This window comes from Rhamphochromis sp. 'chilingali' (genome assembly GCF_963969265.1).
Source record: "Rhamphochromis sp. 'chilingali' genome assembly, chromosome: 1".
NCBI lineage: Eukaryota > Metazoa > Chordata > Actinopteri > Cichliformes > Cichlidae > Rhamphochromis > Rhamphochromis sp. 'chilingali'.
Window position 1 is genome coordinate 61,537,591 of NC_137929.1, and position 21,143 is coordinate 61,558,733.

General features: G+C 41.1%; 1 long non-coding RNA gene across 1 annotated transcript; it reads left to right on the forward strand.

Moving 5' to 3' along the window:
* Window positions 1–1,756: 1,756 nt before the first annotated feature.
* On the forward strand, window positions 1,757–19,490 carry LOC308385714. Its single transcript, XR_013969610.1, has 3 exons — window positions 1,757–3,033; window positions 16,337–16,477; window positions 16,957–19,490. It is a non-coding gene; the product is annotated as an uncharacterized lncRNA (long non-coding RNA).
* Window positions 19,491–21,143: the final 1,653 nt, after the last annotated feature.

Below are 21,143 nucleotides of genomic sequence, written 5' to 3' on the forward strand. Positions count from 1 at the left end.
CCATTAAAATTCGGATGATAACAATAAAACAGAAAAAAGAAAGAGAAAAAAAAAAACAACAACCCACACACAGAAAACAACAACAAAAAACAAACAAAATAAAAAAATTATTAAAAAATCAACTCCCTCCCAAAACCATAACAAAAGGGAACCCCATGGTTCAAAAGTTTAGTCTGTTGTAAGTGTTTTCAATGAGTTAAAGTAAATGATAAAAGGCTGCCACATCTGTGAGAACTTATTAACATTTCCTCTGAGTCTAAATTTTATTTTCTCCATTTTAAAAAGAACATAACATCTTCCATCTGTAAACATGTTTTAAGCGGACAAAAGGAAGCTGATTGATTATAATGTAAGTACAATAACACAGATATTTGAAGTTTACTCAGCTACATTCTCGCCTGAAAATATGTTAAAAGTTTATTTTGTGACCGGAAAAGAGTAATAAGAGTAATATCAAAACTAAGTAGCTGTAGTAGTAGTAGTAGCTATTGATTGAAACTGGAATTGGCTGGGCCAAGCTGGGATATGGTTTTTCAATTTTGTTGTCCGGGTGGAATTCAGGAGAAAATGGGGAGAATGGTGTGGCTGTGGGAGATTTTCGGGAAGGGCACTGAAATTCGGGATTCTCACAGAAAAATCGGGAGGGTTCACATGTATGGCCTAGCATAGCCTGTAACGTTTTTATGACGGACACATTTTATGAGTGAAACTTGACTTTAAGTGACTTACAGGTTTCTTTTTGAAAAATACTTTCTTATATCCAGGTTCTACCTTTTTGCTGCCATCCTCCTCTCCTCCCTGCAGGTCCTCGCAGTGCAGGCTTGCCGCTGCTAAAACTAAACGGAGCTCCCTGTAAGGCGCAGCCAATCACATTGTCCATATTTGTCACATGAGGTAGGACTCCAGTAGAGAACATAATTTAACTCTTTCTGCACCGCTGGGTGAATGAGACGTTGATTGATCGCTGTTTTTTTCTTCTTCTTTCTATCGTTTTTGTTTTAATTTACTGTCTTTACTTGAGAAGATCAAATTATTGGTGGGGACATGTCCCTTCCATCCATGCCAAATGTACGCCCTTGCGTTACACCCCAATTTAACATCACCGCACTAGAAATTAGAATCAGACTTATGGGAAAGGAGACCCCTTGGACATAAATCAGCGTGATGAGAACTATTGAAAAGAAAAGAAAAATTATCTAAGGAGAATTAATTAATTTCCATCTGCTAAATTCATGGGCTGCATCTTCCTGAGGCCGCATTTGTAGACCGATTACGTCACAGCGATGCGCCGAAGACTGTCCAAATTCGTAGACAGAAACTCCTTTTCCCCAAATTTGAAGGGTGGGTCGGGTGTGTCCTTCGTGGCCTACCATATCCCAGAATTCATAGCGCGGCCCAGCCAAACTCCAGTTTCCAATAATGGCGGCCGCTACTAAGTTTTAAAATTACTGTTACTAATCTTTCTGGGTCACAAAATAAACTTTTAACATATTTTCAGGCAAGAAAGTAGCTGTGTAAACATCAAATATCTGCTCGGTTTATCAAGATATCGCATATTTGCAAAAGTGCTTCGACGTTTTCGGAGCATCTGCTACCTACCAGCCCAACAATAACCTAAAAATGTTATTGTTGGGCTTTTTTCAGTGTTTTATTTGTTCGTGAGTAAATCGGTTTGGCTGAGATTAAAGTTATTAGATTAGATTAGATAAAATAAAAATTTATTCATCCCCCAGGATTTTCATACAGCTGAATAAACGTCAAGCAGAAAACTGATTAAACAGAAGTGTGAGACGGTTGAGAATTTACGCCAGTGTCCTGTTATATTTTAGATAGCAAGGAGCAGATGGCCGAGTTTATTAAACTCCACCGAGATAGCGGTGACGCTAATCAGAAGGCTAGACCGTCCAATTTCCCCAGCCGTTTACTTCCGGCCTACCCGACCTTCTGAGGACCCGGCCCACGTAGACCGCGAAGGCCGGGTCCTCAGGAGGATGCAGCCCATGAATTTGGACACATGCTCTATCGTCATTGATCTCTCCTCCTCCTGCCTCCCCTTTCCCTCATCCAACTCCTGGCCTCTGTGGAAGCTCCGCCACTATCAGCACCAAACAACGGGGTTATTTTTACACATCGGCCAGCATCTGGCCAATCCACCACCTTTCATTGTTTATACCATTAAAGAAAAACGAAAAATAACCATCGGCCCACCGGGCAAATGCCCGATGGCAAGTCCAGCTATGACTTCAGTCTTTCTGTCACTGAATTTTAAAAAGTTAAGAGTCTCTTTAGTAAATACAGCAGCAACGATCAAAAGACGTGTTTGAGCTGCTGCAGATGTTAGTAAATCTGACCCTAAATGTTCCTTTTTCTTTAACATTCAAACGTTGTAATGAAGGGATATTTTAACAGGCTATTCTCGTTTATATGACTTCCATAAAACAACAGGGTTAGAACACATTGTGACGAAGTAAGATGTTTGTTTTGTAGTCCATCTTCAGCACAATGTAGTTTCAACAGGCGGACATCCGGTGTCACATTGTTACAGAGAGACGAGTGTAAGGCTGTTCCAATTCTCAGCACCGCTCCTCTCTTTCCCTGAGTCCTTAGCAATTCTCCTTCCCACGATGACGTTTTCTTCGAGGCCAAGGAAAAGAGTTTGGGAAAAGGAGATAGGCCCTAATTTTGAAATTTTAAATAACACCCACGTGGTTACGTTGTCCAGCTGAGTCACGTGGCCGCACAGCAACAAATCACAGCAGAGCCGGAAAAGGAGGCGGAGCAAAGTGTGTGTGCAGGAGAGGAGTCGAGCAGAGAGAGCTGCTTTTTCCATGAAACGGGAGTAAAGTAGTAAACGTACAGGAACATATACCACTAACAACGTTTGGATCGATATCTGCATCGATCAGCACACCCTTGTCTCCTGGATCGTAGCTCAGATCAGCGTGAACCACGTGGGTCTCTGCTCCCTGATCTGTTTCTTAAGACTTCCAGCTTCATCACGGAGTTTCTCTCGGTTTGTGGGCTCATCTAAAGGTAAGCACCGAGCTAAATTTAATGTGGGTTCAGTTTATGTTGAGTTTAGCTCTGTTGAGAAATAATAGATTGCTTGCTATGCATTGGAGTTAGACAAAATGTAGAGTTTGTGATTGCTTGCAACGTTAGAATATGGCGGTTGCTAGGGGGTAAGAACAAAAGGATGGGGTGCAGGGCAGGAGAACAACCAACCCCCAGGACAGGAAGCCACGGGTACAAGCGTGGGGGAGGGCAATCAGTCATTGAAATAGGACTTCATAGGACGATCTCCAGATGCATCCAGGGCTGGCCTGGGATAAAAAAAATCGACCCGGGCATTTTGACTGAGACCAGTGTTCCAGTTTAACTGGCGTCGCAGATTAACTGGCTTTGGACGAACAAATGTGTGGCAGCACGGGCAGGGCTGGACTGGCCATCGGGCATACCCAGCATTTGCCCAGTGGGCCGCCCTTGTTTTTTCGTTTTTATGGGCCGATGGGGTTTTATTTCCTTTCTCTTTTTTACGGTATAAATGAACGGTGGGGGATTGGCCAGTTGGTTATGATCAACTGAATTGGGCTGGACCAATTACAGCCGAGGAAGTCGAACTAAAGTTGAGGTGAAAAGCAAGGCGGTTTGTCCCGTACTACTTCAGCTAGAAAGCTGCTAATTCAGTTATGAAACTGATCAGTGACCAGCTGATCGGCTTTTCTCTGCGCCAGAAAGAGAAAACCAGCGAGGTCGCATTAAACAACAGCAGCACGTTTAACCCTTGGATGCATAACCTACCAATACCTACACTCTTCCACGAGTGGGGTCAAAAATAACCCCAAATAAAATCAATGCATTTTGCTATAAACTCGGTTGTTATTCTTCAAAATCTTTAAAACGAAGAGTTGTAATATTTTCATATTTGAGGTATTCCTCATAAAACATGTTTGTGACATGAGTCCCGTTTCATTTTTATTTATTTTTTCATTAATTTTAAGAAATTGGAGTTTTTGTATCACTTCTATCACTTTTGTATGCTTGCTCTGCATATACTGCAGAAGCTGGGTCTTCCCTCTGAAAGGCACAAGTTGTTCATCCGCTGTAACACAATCACTGAGCATGAATTTCTGCCTGCAGTTGACCAGGAACAGGCCCCATACAGTGGGGCAAAAAAGTATTTAGTCAGCCACCGATTGTGCAAGTACCCCCACCTAAAATGATGACAGAGGTCAGTAATTTGCACCAGAGGTACACTTCAACTGTGAGAGACAGAATGTGAAAAAAAAAATCCATGAATCCACATGGTAGGATTTGTAAAGAATTTATTCGTAAATCAGGGTGGAAAATAAGTATTTGGTCAATAACAAAAATACAAGTCAATACTTTGTAACATAACCTTTGTTGGCAATAACAGAGGTCAAACGTTTACTATAGGTCTTTACCAGGTTTGCACACACAGTAGCTGGTATTTTGGCCCATTCCTCCATGCAGATCTTCTCGAGAGCAGTGATGTTTTGGGGCTGTCGCCGAGCAACACGGACTTTCAACTCCCGCCACAGATTTTCTATGGGGTTGAGGTCTGGAGACTGGCTAGGCCACTCCAGGACTTTCAAATGCTTCTTACGGAGCCACTCCTTTGTTGCCCGGGCGGTGTGTTTTGGATCATTGTCATGTTGGAAGACCCAGCCTCGTTTCATCTTCAAAGTTCTCACTGATGGAAGGAGGTTTTGGCTCAAAATCTCACGATACATGGCCCCATTCATTCTGTCCTTAACACGGATCAGTCGTCCTGTCCCCTTGGCAGAAAAACAGCCCCATAGCATGATGTTTCCACCCCCATGCTTCACAGTAGGTATGGTGTTCTTGGGATGCAACTCAGTATTCTTCTTCCTCCAAACACGACGAGTTGAGTTTATACCAAAAAGTTCTACTTTGGTTTCATCTGACCACATGACATTCTCCCAATCCTCTGCTGTATCATCCATGTGCTCTCTGGCAAACTTCAGACGGGCCTGGACATGCACTGGCTTCAGCAGCGGAACACGTCTGGCACTGCGGGATTTGATTCCCTGCCGTTGTAGTGTGTTACTGATGGTGACCTTTGTTCCTTTGGTCCCAGCTCTCTGCAGGTCATTCACCAGGTCCCCCCGTGTGGTTCTGGGATCTTTGCTCACCGTTCTCATGATCATTTTGACCCCACGGGATGAGATCTTGCGTGGAGCCCCAGATCGAGGGAGATTATCAGTGGTCTTGTATGTCTTCCATTTTCTGATGATTGCTCCCACAGTTGATTTTTTTCACACCAAGCTGCTTGCCTATTGTAGATTCACTCTTCCCAGTCTGGTGCAGGTCTACAATACTTTTCCTGGTGTCCTTCGAAAGCTCTTTGGTCTTGGCCATGGCGGAGTTTGGAGTCTGACTGTTTGAGGCTGTGGACAGGTGTCTTTTATACAGATGATGAGTTCAAACAGGTGCCATTCATACAGGTAACGAGTGGGGGACAGAAAAGCTTCTTACAGAAGACGTTACAGGTCTGTGAGAGCCAGAGATTTCCCTTGTTTGAGGTGACCAAATACTTATTTTCCACCCTAATTTACGAATAAATTCTTTACAAATCCTACCATGTGAATTCATGGATTTTTTTTTCACATTCTGTCTCTCACAGTTGAAGTGTACCTCTGGTGCAAATTACTGACCTCTGTCATCATTTTAGGTGGGGGAACTTGCACAATCGGTGGCTGACTAAATACTTTTTTGCCCCACTGTATGTAGAAAGGAAAGCTGCCACGTGGTTTGTTTTCAGTCGGTAGGCTCTGGTCCTCTTGTCATCAAAGTGCAAGACGGACGAACATCTTCAAATCTTTGAAGCCAGCTTATGTTTGATTACATTTTTCCACTGTTTTCCCCTGTCTGTGGCTACTCTTTGTGCCTCCATGTTTGTGCATGTCAGCACCTCTTCTATTATATTATCAGACATGAACATCTTCCATACATCTATTGGGGAGACAGTACTAAACCCAGGTGCAAGCCCTGGCTGACTAATTCAGAATATTGTGGCTAGAGCAGTAAGAGGAGCTCATTCTGTTGGACTCAATATCCATTTCCTCTTCAGAGGACTCATCTGAGGACTCCTCTGTGTCTGACTGGCCTTGTTCAGTGGGGGGGACAATAGTCTGGGTCCTCTATATCTGAGATGGCCGAGTCAATGCCTCCGATGGGCTCTTCATCCCATCCATCTTGGATCATTTGTAGGGAAAGGTCCACAGGGATGCTAGCTGGCCTCATAGCAGCCATGTTACTTTAAATGTAAAAAAATATATATATCATAAAGGACAATGTTTGAAATGCACAGAAAACTATAAACAGGGCTGCACTTAAATGGTCCGCAGGTGCGCATTCGGTGTCAAAATAAAAGACGCATACCAGATAAGAAGTTGGAATGCTCGTTTGCGTACATAAGATGTTCTGGAGGAGGACAGACATTTGGTCAGAACTCTTAAAGATGTTGAAGAAGCAAGCTCTGTAGGCAATTACTTTGGTGTTCCTCCACCGCAAAAGAAGCGCATATTCTCAGAATTTCTGGGAATACTTTTTTTTTTACAGCCAATGTGCACTTGCAGACCATTAATGTGCAGCCCTAGCTATAAATCATATATGTTATTGTGTAAAAATTAATTCCTGATCCTTTAGAAGTGTAAGTCAGAGTTGCTTAGAATGAAAGTTTCCATAGGAACTGCTTGGGGTCATTTTTGACCCCACTTGTGGAAGAGTGGGGTAGTGATACAAAAACAGCCTTTTCTTTAAATTAATGAAAAAAAAATGCAAATGGCCTCATGTTACAAACAGATTTTATGAGGAATACCTGGAATATGAATATATTACAACTTTTCATTTGAAAGATTTTGAAGAAAAACAACCCGTGGGGGTGCATCTAAGGGTTAAGCTTGATCAGCTGTTGTTAGAATTTATTTAATATTACTTTCTAGTATCAGTTGATGTTTGCTGGCGCCACAGCTGTAAAAGCTGGTCATGACATCGGTTTGGATATGTGGTGAGAGGGAAACATGAAGCTGAAACCAGGAGATGTCCTTACTGAATCATCAGAGCTGAACAGGTGATGGAGAAACAGGTTTACCTTTTAGGTGACATCAGGGCTCGCAAAATTTCAAAATCCCTGGTAGCCCTTCGGGCAGGGACTCTTCCATTTTTGGTAGCCCAGAATAAATTTAAGTAGCCCGAATAAAAAAGAGAGCAATTTTTTGATTGATGTTTTGTTTCCTGTTTTGTTTCCTTTACAATATTATACATTAAAGTATAATATTGTAACAGAAACATTAATCAAAACATTTTTGAAACCCAAATTACAACATTGTATAAAAATTACAATCATCATCTATGAACTTGTAAGAACTGTAGAACATTAATCAGTCTGTGTCAGATCCTGAATTTGAAATTTCCACTGAAGTCACGGGTAAGAGGCAAGTGGAACCAAGATCTAGGCCATTTGCTTTTGTGAAGTTTGCAAAGACTGCTAAATCGTGCCAGTGGTAGTTCACTCTTTCCAACATAGTACGCTGTTCTAAACAGATTTTTCAGGTTTATTTTTAGCATGTTATTTGCAATTGGTGTTTGTTCTGGGAAAGATATTGCAGACTGTGCAATAATGGATTTCTTGCATTTCTCATGGGTTCTAATGGGGGCCTTTCTTAAAATTACTGGTCCCAGTAACAAAGGCGCTTGTCGACTCAGAAATCAAGGAAAAACCAACAACACACCCGGCAGAACATTATGTTATTTACACGGGTGCACATAAGTGGTCCGCATGTGCACATTCGCTAAGACGTGCACCAGATAAGAAGTTGCAACGCACGTTTGCGTCCATATAAAAGGCAGTGTTTTTGTCCGCTAGAGTGGGATTTTCAGGGCACATTCTGCACCACATCTCTGTGCGTTCATCATTTGTTTGAAGCCAGCTCACCTCCTGGAACCAATTTTCCGAGAATACGTGCTTCTTTTGTGGTTCGGACTCTTTCTGAAATTTCTTTGGAGGTGGAGGTAGGGCTGTTCGATATAACGATATATATCGGATGACGATATAAAAACGTCTATCGTTTCATTTTACGCTATCGTTAGCGATATCGTTTAGGTGGACTGCTGGACTCCTGGCACCAGCTTTGGGGAGTCTTACCACATAAAATCATTTCAAGGTCAGTAAACACAATCAGAATTCATACATAAGGGATTATAAGGGGCACATTCGATTTTCAGAAAAATCAAAGGATTGATTTCAGTGTTGTGTTGTATTTTCCAAAAAACACGGTAATAACGACAGTCCGCTAGCACACTCTACCAAAAATAGTGCTTTGTTGTGTATCTAATGGACGAAAGCTAAACCAGTTCCACACCAGTGAAGTTGCAACATTTTTACAAACCAATTCTGGTTCATCCGTTTCATTCAACAATCCGCTTTCGCCCTTCTCATCCTCCGTCACCGCTGTGCTTTTTCCAGCGATGTGAATATGAAAACAAAGGCAATGCGCATGCATGTTTTACCCATATTTTATCGCAGTATTTCATTTTTTTTTTTTATCGCTGCCCAACATTATACCGGTATTACCGTGAACGGTATGATATGACCATTAATGTGCATGGAAACTTTCATTCTAAGCAACTCTGACTTACACTTCTAAAGGATCAGGAATTGATTTTTACACAGTAACATATATGATTTATAGCTAGGGCTGCACATTAATGGTCTGCAGGTGCACATTGGCTGTCAAAAAAAAAGTATTCCCAGAAATTCTGAGAATATGCGCTTCTTTTGCGGTGGAGGAACACCAAAGTAATTGCTTACAGAGCTTGCTTCTTCACTTTTAAAAGTTTACTCTTTGGGTGCCCCACATCAACCATTCGCTGTTTTTCTTACCACTGTGCTATGAATTTTGTAATAGGTTGAATATGACCCATCCTTCAAATGCAGGTAAATGAAGGACGGATTTTCGGCCACATTTGGAGCAGGCTTTGAATTTGGAAACCCTTCATCACGTGACATAATCGGCCTTCAAATCCCGCTTTCAAAGCTGCAGACTCTGGGGATGTCCAAATTCATGGGCTGCATCCTCTTGAGGCTGCATTTGAAGTACATTTGTAGGATGTGTCCTCAAGAGGACGCATCCTATGGATTTTGACACCTCTTCTGAATTGGAATACAGCCATAGAGTGGGGGGCAGGATCTGGCTGAGGCAGCTCTTACTCCTCATTTAAAGACAGGCAGACCTCCACTGTCATTCTTGTGAGATTTAAGGCGACACAAAATGCTTGGAGAACAAAACTCAATTTCTGTCCTTTAACCCTTTAAGACCTACCATAGAACCAAGTCCGCCAGAGCTTATATTATATTTTTACCTGCTGTGGAGCCATTTTTGGGAGCATTTCAAGTTGCTATACATCAATACAACCATTATAGCCCAGATTTTAATAATATGTATTCATTAAGTGCATAGTAATTACATAAATTGCAAAAAAGTGCAATAAACTACAAAAAAAATTGAAAATCATTTTTCTTTTTTAACATATATTTCTAGTTAGAGAAATTTAAGAGGCTTATCCCTCAAAACTGTAAATACAAAAAAGTTGCACAAAATAGTTTCCCAACAGGAAATTTATTTTGAGTGTCTTCATAGTTTTATTTTTGAAATACACCAATTTTTATACACTGCAGGAAAAACGAAAATAAATATTATACTGCAAATTTGCAAAAAAGCAGCATATGCATCAAAATAAACTATTTCCAGCAGTGCAATATGAGTCCTAAGCATCCCAGAAACGACACAGAAAGTCATAAAGTCAAAGATAACTTTTAAAAAGACGAGTATAGGCTCTGAGGGCCTGATAGTAAAAAAGATTACATTTCCGCGAAAATGACGTCACTTCCGGTTTCGGGCAGGTAATGGCGGAAATGCAAAAGTTCGCACTGACGTCTATTCCAACGTAGGAAGTGTTATGAACAGCTGATCGGACCGACACAGCGTGTTTCTGGAATATTATGTTTTTGTTCCTGCAAGCGCTTTTTATGCAGTTTTTGCAAAGCTTTATGTGGAAGGAAACCGTGACCTAGGACAAGCTGATGGCATAAGATGTAAGTACAACTCCTCCGGTTTCATATGCAAAAAAAAATTTTGCGCTAGCTTACGTGGTTGCAGTGCTACTGGGATTTAAAAATAGTTACGCAAAACAGAGCGTGCCCGCTCCGATCGGCTGTAAAGGGTTAAACAGGGGTTAACAAAACACTAAGAATCATAGTGGTGTTTCCACTTCCATTGCAAATTCTTTGCAGTCTCTCTCCTAGTTCGTTAAAACGTCCTACATGTGTGAGTCACTGAAGCACATGTCGCGGTTCCCCCTTTTGTGCAAACTCAGGATGGCCAGTCACCACGTGCCTGTGATTCATCAAAACTCACCTGAGAAATCCTGCTCATCAAGGCCGAACTGTTATGGAAATTTTAGAAAACTCGCTGCAACATACCCTGTGAGCTGGGTTTGAAGTGTGTTTAATAAACACATTACAATTTGGGTGGGAACATCCCAGTCAACACAAGGATCATCTCTGAAGTTTTGCCGCCACCCTCACAGACACTCTCAAACAAAGAACATTCCACAGGACATCACGTATCCCTATACCTTCAGTCCAGCTCATCCTTGACCTCAGAGAAAAATTACAACCACCTGTCACCTCCCTTAAAGTAGGCTGTCTGGAGATCTTCCAGTCTACGATGGGTCCACTGTGAAGGTGCAATAACATGGGGCCCACTTGTGATAACATTCTATGTGAATCCATACAACTGATGAACACTAAAGTGAGGAAATAATATTACTATTACTAATGTGATATGATTAAAACATAGGAAAAGAAATCTGCCACCACATCATGAAAATAACATACCGGTGGTAAATACACATAGAAATGAACAATTACAATATTAAGTCTGCATAGCCCACAAGTTCATGCGACCCTAGGATGTCGCTGTCATCTTCCTGTTCCTGAAAAAAACATACATACATCAACCCTTTCCTTGTCTGCTTGGAGTAGGTACAATCTTGCATATCAGTGTCAAGTCAGTTAACCATTTGTTCCCATTATCAGTCCAGTCAGTCCCCGTATGTTTATTGGTGAAAGCACAACTTCTTCTGTCGACTTAAGTTTCTACTGCCAGTAGTGATGTGTTGTCGCAAACGAAATGAATCTCAGAGCCGGATCTTTGAAGTGAGCGTCACGAGCTGTAGGGTTTATTTTCTTTCTCTCACCTTCTCTGTCGCACTTTTTTCCGCTTCGCTCCACACGCGAGCCTTGTGCTTTGCGCTGGGAAGAGGGGGGAGGGGCAGTAGTTACGCTCGCAGTAGCACATGAAGAGAGCAAGACAGAAAGAGAGCCAGGGACAACAACATCACTTTAGAAAGGTATAGGAATCAACCACAACAATTTTCAGTTGCGGATGATAAAGGATTCAGAAAGTTTATTCATACATTTTATGTGGAGTGAATAAATAAAAGTATATTTACGGTGGTCCCTAGAGACAAAGCACGTATAAACCCTGAGGCACACACAAACTCCAAAACACGTACAAAACACAACAGAAGTGCTCCAGGATGCTAGGCGCAGTGTAATTACATTAGTAATTCCTTTTGTGCATAATTTTATATTGTTGTTAATAATAAATTAATTAAAGCAACAAAACAACCTCAAGAGCTGGCTAGGAGGCGAAAGAGCCAGCTCTTTTTAGTGAGCCAAGACGAAAGAGCCGGTTCTCTAAAAAGAGCCGGAAATCCCATCACTAACTGCCAGCAACATGACATCATTTCAAAAAAGAAAAAAGATGAATTCAGAATGGATTACCTTGCTGATTCCTTTTAGACAAGGGACTTAGGACTTACTATCTAATCGTGTCCCACATAGGTGACTTTCTCCAGAGCCCATTGTAAGGTGGAGAAGCTCACTTTACCATCGTTTTTAAAGCAACAGTTTTGTATAGCACTTTTAGTTCCAATCATGCAGGCCTGCTTGAAGGAGAGCAGATTTTCAAACCTAACTTTCAGTGCACTCCTCAAACATAAATAAAATAAAATAAAATTCTACAAAATGTAAAAATATGAAAGCCTAGTTTTAGGATTTTTCACTTCCACTTGGTAACAAAAATGCAAGTTTCATCCCATGTAACACGGTGTATGTCATGGTAAAACTTCCCCTACACATCAGGAACAAGAAACTAAGAATCTACTAGTCTCACTCATTTAATCCCTCTGCTGCATTCTGTTCACCCCTGCTATAATTCAATCATCTTTCCTAATATAATATTAGTCCACTAGTTCATATATTGCTTCTCATCCCTCTAAGTGAACCATGAAATCAGAAACACAGGCTTAAAATACTATCTGGTCTTCTTGAGCTTCATTACATGCGTGTATGTGTTAGTAGGATTAATACATTTTGTGCTCCTTGAAGGTTAAAATATCAATACTACACTCTCAATATCAGGAGAGCAAATCAATATGTCCTTCTTGTTTCAGAAACATCTAAAGTCAGGTTCAGCTAAATCCTAAGCGTTTGCGAGTTCACCAAGTGGATGTAAAGGTGTTGTTAACACCTTCAACAGGTGATGTGATGTGTGCCACTTCTATGATTTTTGTTATTTAATGAATCATTTCAATGTAAGCAGCTATCTCCTGGAAGTTTTCAGTCTTTTGAATATGTGGCTTTACAGCTGAAGGCCCCATCCAAAGTTGTGTTTCTTAATGTTTACAGGCCTCCCAAATACTGCACAGACTTTTTTAATGACCTCAGTGAACTGCTGTCTGTGATCTGTGTTGATTTCGACTGTGTAATTATTGTTGGGGATTTTAACATCCATGTGGACAACCCTCAAGACAAAGGGACTAAAGACCTGAGTAACACTCTGGGCAACTTTGGGCTGACTCAGCATGTAACAGAGGCCACACATAATAGAGGACACACTCTTGATCTACTGATCTCCAAGAGCCTGAGCATTTCAAACATTACTGTGTCTGATGTGGGCTTATCTGATCATTACTGTGTTTTCTTTGAAAGTAAAATCTCAGCCCACACAAATATATCAACAGCAGTGATCACAAAACGGTGTATAACTGAAGACAGTAGTGAGATCTTTAACCAGGTCTTCCCATTAACACCTGACCTGTCCAAAGGTTCAGTCAATGAGCTCGTCAATAGCTTTAATGCAAAAATGTTAAATGTAATGGACACTATTGCCCCCATTAAGGTGAAGGTTATCTCTGGAAGGAAAAAGTCTCCATGGAGAAACTCCACACTAGTGAAAAATGAAAAAAGAGAGTGTAGGAAAGCTGAGCACAGATGGAGAAAAACAAACCTCCAGGTTCATTATGACATCTATAAAGAGAAACTTCACAATTATAATTTACAACTGAGGAGTGCAAGAAGGTCCTACTTCTCTGACATCATCACTAAAAACAGCCATAATGCTCGGGTCTTATTTTCTACAGTTGACAGGCTAACAAACCCTCCTGTGCCAGTGGCAGCTGAACTTCATTCAACCATGGCCTGCAATGACTTTGCCAAATTCTTCACAGACAAAATCCAAAAGATTAGACAAGCAGTTGGTACATCAACAGCAGATCCAGGATATGTACTGTGTCCACCGAAAAACTGTTTAAACACCATCAAACAGTTTCACCCGATTAACAGCAAAGACCTGGAGGACATCTTAGGTCAACTGAACTCCTCCTCTTGCTGTTTAGATGTCCTGCCAACAAGTTTTTTCAAAAAGGTCTCAAAGACTTTAGAGTCAGACCTGTTACAGATCGTCAACTTTTCCTTAATGTCAGGTGTGTTTCCAGAACCACTAAAAACTGCTGTATATTCAAACCTATACTAAAAAAGGACAATCTTGACAAGACACAAATGAAAAACTACAGGCCGATCTCAAATCTCCCATTTTTAAGTAAGATCATTGAAAAAGCAGTTTCTCAACAGCTCAATTACTTCTTAAAACAGAATAACTGCTACGATGCCTTCCAGTCAGGTTTTAGACAGAACCACAGCACTGAAACCGCTCTGACAAAAGTGTTTAATGACATATGTCTGAACACAGACAGTGGAAAAATGTCAGTCCTAGTTTTACTGGATCTCAGTGCAGCATTTGATACAGTTGATCACAACATATTACTCAAACGACTGGAGAACTGGGCAGGTCTTTCAGGAACTGTAACAAACTGGTTCAAAACATACTTAGAAAACAGGAAATACTTTGTATCAATAGGTAACTTCACATCCGAGCAGACAAGTATCACATGTGGAGTTCCCCAAGGTTCCATCTTGGGACCCCCTCTGTTTAACATTTACATGCTCCCACTGGCACAGATTATAAAGAACAACAAAATAAACTACCACAGCTATGCAGATGACACACAAATATATATCACAATGTCACCAGGAGACCGAGGCACTGTACAGGCTCTTGGTAAATGCATTGAGGAAATTAATGACTGGTTGTGCCACAATTTCCTCCAACTAAACAAAAACAAAACTGAGGTAATAGTCTTTGGCGCCAAAGAAAAATGATTACAGGTCACCAGAGAACTTCAATCTATACACCTAAAAACCACCAACCAGGTGAGAAATTTGGGTGTAGTGATGGATGCAGACCTAAACTTAGAAAAACACATTAAGACAATAACAAAATCAGCTTACTATCACCTCAAGAATATTTCAAGGATAAAAGATCTGATGTCTCAACAGGACCTGGAAAAACTAGTCCATGCATTCATCTTTAGTAGGCTTGATTACTGTAACAGCATCTTTACAGGTCTACCTAAAAAATCAGTCAGACAACTACAGCTCATTCAGAACTCTGCTGCTCGAGTCCTCACTAAGACCAAAAAAGTGGACCACATCAGTCCAGCTCTGAGGTCTTTACACTGGCTGCCTGTCCGTCAGAGGATAGACTTTAAAGTTCTGATGCTGGCCTATAAAGCTCTGAATGGTTTAGGACCAAAATACATCAGTGACCTCCTGACCCAGTATGAACCTTCCAGATCCCTCAGGTCATCTGGATCCGGTCTTTTATCAGTTCCCAGAGTCAGAACCAGACACGGAGAAGCTGCATTCAGCTTTTATGCTCCTTATATCTGGAACAAACTCCCAGAAAGCCTCAGATCAGCTGAAACACTCAGTTTATTTAAATCCAGGTTGAAGACTCACCTATTCTCAGCTGCATTTGAATAAAGCACCAAATCCACACTTTTAAGCTTAAATTTCAAAACTTACACTAACTACAGATTTTATCTACTGTTCTGATTTTATCTCTTTTGATTTTATATACTGTTTTGTTTGTTTGTTAAGCTTAAATTTCAAAACTTACATTAACTACTGATTTTATCTACTGTTCTGATTTTATCTGTTTTGATTTTATATACTGTTTTGTTTGTTTGTTTGTTTGTTTGTTAAGTGGGTTTAGAGCTCTGGGTAGCTCCCCAGCTGGGTCTAGACTGGGTCTAGAGAGTATTTTAAATTCAGGGAATTTAAAATAGAAAGTAGCTCGTCCACAGAAGGACTGGTAGCTCCCCTTACGATAAGGGTTCAGATCGCGCGAACAGGTGTGAAATGTGTGTGTTTAGTTAGTTAGTTTGTTTGCTTGTTTTAATCAATTTTAAATCATGCTTTTTATTTGTTTTTGTTTCTAATGTCTCTGTAAAGCACTTTGAATCACCTTGTTGTTGAATTGTGCTATACAAATAAATTTGCCTTGCCTTGCCTTACCTTAGCCCCATATGGAGGACCACAACAGCCACGCACACCAAAATAAAGAATTCTGTGCTTAAATAATGAATTGTAGAATACATTCTCCATTTGTGAAATACTTTTTGAATTCCACATTAACAAAGTGATTTTTTAAATGTTTTTTAAAAACCTCATTACCATCCTAGGGGAGCTAGGATGGTAATGAGGTGCTTGGAAATGTTGTAGTTGGCTGAGTTTATACTGCTACAACATTTCCAAGCTGGACTCCTTTGTGGAACTATGGTAATCCATATATACAGGGTGTCGCATCCCCTGGGTAAAGGCGGTGGAACTATGGAAGTCCATATATACAGGGTGTCGCATCCCCTGGGTAAAGGCGGTGACATACAGGACAGTCAGTGGCTTTTTACCTTTCAGGTTCTTGTAGGCAACTGATGACTTTCTTTTTGTAGTTGCTTCTGGGGTTTTACCTTGAAGCTTCATGGGTATTTTTTGTCACTGAGGAGTGTAGTAATTTTTATTTGCTCTGCTTCTTTTTGTCAGGGATAAAATACGTCTATATAGTTTTTGTGTCCCAGCTGAGTAACAGGAGGAGAAGGGTCTGGTGGTGCAGCAGAGGAACAATTTCAGCCATTTGGACTCAGCTCAGCCACTACAGAGGAAACAATGACTTCAATACAGAAGGTGAGAAAAATATCACAGTTACACTGTTATTGAAACTGTGTGCACAGCTGGTTGGTTTTTAATAACACGTTAACAGCAGCTTTATCTTTTCCATCCTGGGCTCCTCCATATATACAGAATCTACATTCACAACCAAAAACCACAGAAGTTAGAAGAAAATACAAAAATCATATTTTATCAGCACATATTGAAACAACAATATCATCTGTTGAACTCAAAACTTTTTAAGAAGTAAAAGATTTTCTCCACTTATCAGTATTTCTTCAAGAATGTCATTTTCAGTACAACTCTCATTGCACATCATTGTAATGTGACACTACATGTGCACATGCGGACCACAAGGTGGTGGTAACACACCAACAATGTGTTTTTTGTCACATTAAATTCCACTAATGGAGGGAGTTACAGTTACAGAAATGCAGTCATGTTCCATGACTGCATTTCACTCACTGCCTCTGTTTGTATCTCTGTCAATGCAGGACCAACGTGAAGCGAGAAGTCAGGGCTCTCAGGAGGCCGACAAACCTCACAGAAGAAAGGGAGAGGAAACTTACAGCTGTGACTTGTGTGGAAAGTCTTTTAACTGGGCTGGAAGCTTAAAAACTCACCAACTCATCCACAATGGAGTTAAACCTTATAGCTGTGATGAGTGTGGAAAGTCTTTTACCCAGGCTGGAGGTTTAAAAAACCACAAACTCATCCACAGTGGAGTTATAGCGTACAGCTGTGACTTGTGTGGAAAGTCTTTTTTACGGGCTGGAGGCTTAAAAACACACCAACTCATCCACAGTGGAGTTAAAGAGTACATCTGTGGCTTGTGTGCAAAAGCTTTTGCTCGAAATGAACAGCTGCGACTTTTGTGGAAAAACTTTCAAAAACATACAGTACCGAAATATTCACCTACTGATTCACACTGGAAATGATGTTTACTGCTGTGATCAGTGTGGGAAACCGTTTACAACAGATGCACAGTTACAACAACACATGTTTAGCCACACTGAGGAGAGACCTTTCAAATGTGACCTGTGTCAGAAGACTTTTAAAACTCCATATCACCTGAAAAGACACCAACAGAGCCACACCAGAAAGTAACTCTACAAGTGCAGTTACTGTGAGGATGTATTTATGTTTTATCTTGTAATTTTAACCTGATTGTTTGGAACAAGTCTGACTTAGAAGACTTACTTGTAACCTGACTTACACTGTCTTTGTTTAGAAGTAGAGCAACACAGATGGATCCTGTTCTCAGCCTTATCGTTCACTGTGGTGGTGGGAAAGAGTTTCTCTGTGACCTTTGTGGAAAAACTTCAATCATCAACGGGACCTAAAACCACATCAACGTAGACACACTGGAGACAAAATGAACTACTGCAAAGAATGTGGAAGAGGCTTCCACACACCAAGTACATTAAAAATACACGAACTCTTCCACATTGGGGTCAAAAAGCACACCTGTGACTAGTGTGGGTCATCCTTCACCACTGCACGTGAGCTTAAAGAACAATCATAAGTGAATCCACAGAAGAGAGACACCATACAAGTGCAGACACTGTGACAAAAGCTTCTCACAATCAGGTCATCGTAACAAACATGAACGTACACACATGGAAGTGAACTTCAGCTGTGACCAGTGTGACAAGAGCTTTAGGAATCTCAGTTCATACTCCGAACACAAACGATCCCACGCTGTAAATAAACTGTTTCACTGTTACCAATGTGCAAAAACCTTCACTTCATTATCTGCTCTGTGCAAACATCAGCCTGATCATGCAGGACTGAAATCACTGGATCACAATGACTCTGAAGAGAGAGAAAGATCCTCTTCTGGTTTCAGAGTTGGACTTGAGATCAGGCTCCACAGAGTTCAGATGGAATCTGTAGTTTTTATTATGAAATCCTGATAATGTTAAAGCATTAGTTATATTTGATTAACTCTGTGTAAAGTTTGTCTTATTAAATAGTTTGGTGTGAAAAATAAAGAATTGGTCGCAGAACAAGTACCGTAATTGTCGGGCTATAAGCCGCTACTTTTTGCACAAGCTTTGAACCCTGCGGCTTTTAGTCAGGTGCGGCTTTTCTATGGATTGTCCATGATTTTTGTGATATCGTAAGACGATTTGTTTTGTTTGTTCCGCTGTTGTACGGCACTACGTTGCCTGGTGGAAGGATCGGGGTTCAAGAGTGGTATGTTGGTCACATGTCCATCCGCAAGGCAACATAGTGCCGTACAAGTAGCGCGAAAAACAAACTTCAAAGTAGCGCTACGCGTTCAGCCGGAGTCGTGGATGACCAGCGGCGATAAACTTGCGAAAAGCAAGTAATGCTCAACTCCACCGGTGGATTCTGACAGCGTGGAAAAGTGTGAAAACATCCACGATCACCAACAGTTTTCGAAGGGCTGGACTGCTGCATGATGAAGAGGAGGACACTGCCACGGCCCTTCAGAGGGTGTTCGACTCTGACACTGACAACGAGGACTTCTTTTGTTTTGAAAGTGACAACGAAGGAAAGAAGCTGAGAGTGGATGACGAAGCCATCCTGAGCCTGTTCGTATCCGACACTGGAGAAGAGGATTTTGGTGGTTTTAGTGCGCAGGAAGATGGTGGTGAATGACTGACTTTTCTCCTTGTTAAAGCCGTGTCACTGCACCTGATCCTAAAAGGTAGTCCGAATCTATTTTTCTGGTGTGCTGTAGGTTATTGTTATGTACTACATTTGTTACTCATTTATGAAGCACAGCACATGTGCAAATATGTACCCATAACTTGTTTTTCAAAATATTAATAAAAGGGGTGTGTCTCCAAACAGCCATCTCTTTCCTGACAATTCGCTTTGTGCATATTCTCTTACATATGATAAGTCAACATTGAAACACCTGCGGCTTTTGGTCAGGTGCGGCTAATGTATGTACAAAACAGGATTTTCCCCTGATTTTAGCTTGTGCGGCTAATATTCAGGTGCGCTTTGTAGTCCGGGAAATACGGTAGTTTGTTTCCGATTCAAACTAATTTAACTGTTTTCAGTGGTACATGTGGAGGTTTGTCAGAGGAGGAGACTCACACTGAACAGAGAGTGTGTTTAAGATACATTGTGATTAACATCTCACACATTCCAATAAAGCTGATGTTCCTGCATTGCAACAGGAGTTTGCAGATGTGTTGTGCACCTTTTTGAAACGCAGCCTGGCATGAAAGTGTGTTCATGGCCTAACAGGTTGCCTGAGCAGAAGAGACAAATTGTGCAAAAGGATTTGGATGAAATGGTGAAAATGGATGTAGGATCATAGGATGAAGTGAGGATTTGTTCCTCAGTGTTTGATCTCCTATGCTTATCTGTTTGCCAGATGATTTGTCCCAGCTGTTGAGAGAGGCCGGTTGTCTTTAAGGTACTTCAAGGGAATTAAGGAGTGAGTGCAGGGTTTTATACGGTTCAGTGATGATTGTCACAAAGTGAGCAAGGTCTCATGGTTTGATGCTTATCCCATGCCCAAGGTTGACCTGGACTTTATAAGCACTCCTTGGTTGTTTCTGATGCTGGATTTAACCAACGCCTACTGGCAGATTCCCTTGTCTGCACAGTCCAAAGACACAAACTGGTGATGGCCAGAGGGGCCGATGGTGCGTAATGGCAGCCTCGCAGTCAGTCTGCCCCAGGGCAGCTGTGGCTACAACTGTAGCTTTCCTCCACCAGTGTGTGAATGTGAGCGTGAATGAATAGTGGAATTGTAAACCACTTTGAGGGTCTGAGGAAAAAGTGCTGTATGAATGCAATCCATTATTATTATCATCATCATCATTATCATTATTATTATTATTATTAAAAACGGCCTTCTCCACTCTTTATGGTTTGTACCAATTTGTCACACTTCCGTTTGGCTTGTTTGAAGCCGCGGCCATTTTCCAGCACGTGCTGGAGCTACAGCTGCATCCTCACACTGCTTATGCTGTTTGCTACCTGGATGATGTTATCATTCATAGTGATTCATAGTGGTGGAGCACGTGCAGTGGTTGGTCACGGTCCCAGAGACCCTTTGGCAGGCTGGGCTGATGGCAAACCCAAAGAAGTGTATGGTTGGATGGAGGGAGGTACAGTATTTGGGTACAGTTTGGGAGCTGGGCATGTGCATCCACACATGGATAAAACAGCAGCAATCCCATCCTACCTGTGTCCCAACGCAAACAAGAACATCCTGATAATAACCAATTGCAATAGTCCAGACTTGAAGTAATAAATGCATGAATGAGTTTTTCAGCATCACTCAGACAGGATATTTCTACTCTTAATAATATTGCAGAAATGGAAGAAAGTAAAGATTCATCGATTTGCTTCTGCTTATCTTTTTAAGGGTCGCTGGGGCACTGGAGCCAATCCCAGCAGTCATAGGCCAAGAGATAAGAGTCTTAAATACTTGCTTAATATTTCCATTGACGAACGAATCTTGGTCGAAATGTTAAAGATTCCTCATAATGTTAATGGAGGCCAAGGTACTGCATCCAGAAGATGATAAAATCCTTATTTTGTTGATAAAATTGGCACAGAGCTTCCGCCATGCATTACCCAAGATTCACATCAAACTTATCCCATTCTTGGTTGCTTTAATGAAGATTTTTTTATTGTCACAGTTTGATACTGATGATTAGGGATGGGCATTAATACGATTTTCACT